Raw genomic sequence first — 1,363 nt, 5'->3', positions numbered from 1 at the left:
GTACAGCCCTCGCGTAGTGTCCGGAGCAAGTATGGTGGGTCTGACACACCGGTGTCAATGTGTTCTTTTTTCCTTTTCCAGGAGTGTATATCAACAACACCTGTCGGCAGCTAAGGATTTCGATTTCATTATCATTTCATTCTAGAGAAGCTGCACGGTCATCAATGGTATCTGTTCTTTCGGGAACAGATACCATCATTATATACAGTTAAAGGCTACCCGGCCATTGACCTTCTTCTGTGCGATTGCGCACACTTTGCCCGAACTCTTACGGGACTCGTCAGCTTAATTTGGCGCAAGTAATGAGTGATCTCACTATCCTCTGTGCCTTCGGTGGCTCAGAGGGATAGAGCGTCTGCCATGTAAGCAGGAGTTCCCGGGTTCGAGTCCCGGTCGGGGCACACATTTTCAGCTGTCCGTATCAACAACACCTGTCAGCAGCTAAGGATTTCGATTTAATTATCTTTTCGTACTTTTTTAGTTTTATTTGTTGTTCTGAAATGAGATACGATGATTCCATTACTTTATCATGGATGTAAGCTTTGTTGTTTTCACTTTGTCCACAGAGACTTGAAGACTTGTTTTCAGATGTACTTTTTGTTTTCAGAAATTTTGTATTACATTCTGGTAGTACTCACTATGTTTCACTGGGGTTTTTGTCAGATCAACTACGATATCTTTGCCCTTGGTCCACAAACAGTATTTACCCAAAAGAAAAGTCTAATTTTATGTCCTTTTCTAGGAAAAAATCCATACCAAGTAAACATTCGACTATGAGATCCTTCAGAATTAGGAACAGGCACAACATAACTCAATTTCCTATTACAACAACCACCTGTGTCCGCCATTTGACTAGTTGCGAATTTGCAGACAGATCTAGGCTTATACAGCAATTCTCTACTCGGTAAGTCAGCACTTTTTTACGTCTTTAATCTTGTTAAATAAACTCTGTGATACAAGATTAACTGAGGCAGACGTGTCTAGAACAACTGAAGTAGGATTTTCCCCATATATAGCCTTAATTGAAGGTTGAGCTAATACCTGTGCGTTACTAGAACACATGTGTTGGTCCATAGTCAATTCATCTTGTATACCATGATTATATCGAAATAGGTTAACATGATTACGTTGATTGCACCTATCCAATAAAATAACCATAATTGGAGGGCTTCATGAGGTCGAAAAAGTTTGGTGAAGCTTCGTAAAAGATAGCCACTGTGGCTCATTGGTCGCTTCAAAAATATTTGCCAGCAGGCCTTCATATCCCCTTGGTTCTGGCTTGCGTTATGTGAATTACTGTAACTTTTGTTGCTATTTCTACAAAACTGTCCACCCCTGTTCCCCTGGTTAACAGGATGATGAT

General features: G+C 40.6%; 1 non-coding gene across 1 annotated transcript; it reads left to right on the top strand.

The window, feature by feature from the left end:
* The first annotated feature begins 326 nt into the window (after positions 1–326).
* Trnat-ugu lies at positions 327–401 on the top strand. The gene has a single exon. It is a non-coding gene; the product is annotated as a tRNA-Thr (tRNA).
* The last annotated feature ends 962 nt before the right edge of the window (positions 402–1,363 follow it).

This window comes from Schistocerca piceifrons, chromosome 5 (assembly GCF_021461385.2).
Source record: "Schistocerca piceifrons isolate TAMUIC-IGC-003096 chromosome 5, iqSchPice1.1, whole genome shotgun sequence".
Classification (NCBI taxonomy): domain Eukaryota; kingdom Metazoa; phylum Arthropoda; class Insecta; order Orthoptera; family Acrididae; genus Schistocerca; species Schistocerca piceifrons.
Note: the sequence above shows the minus strand (reverse complement) of the source record. Positions and strands in the feature narration are given on the sequence as shown.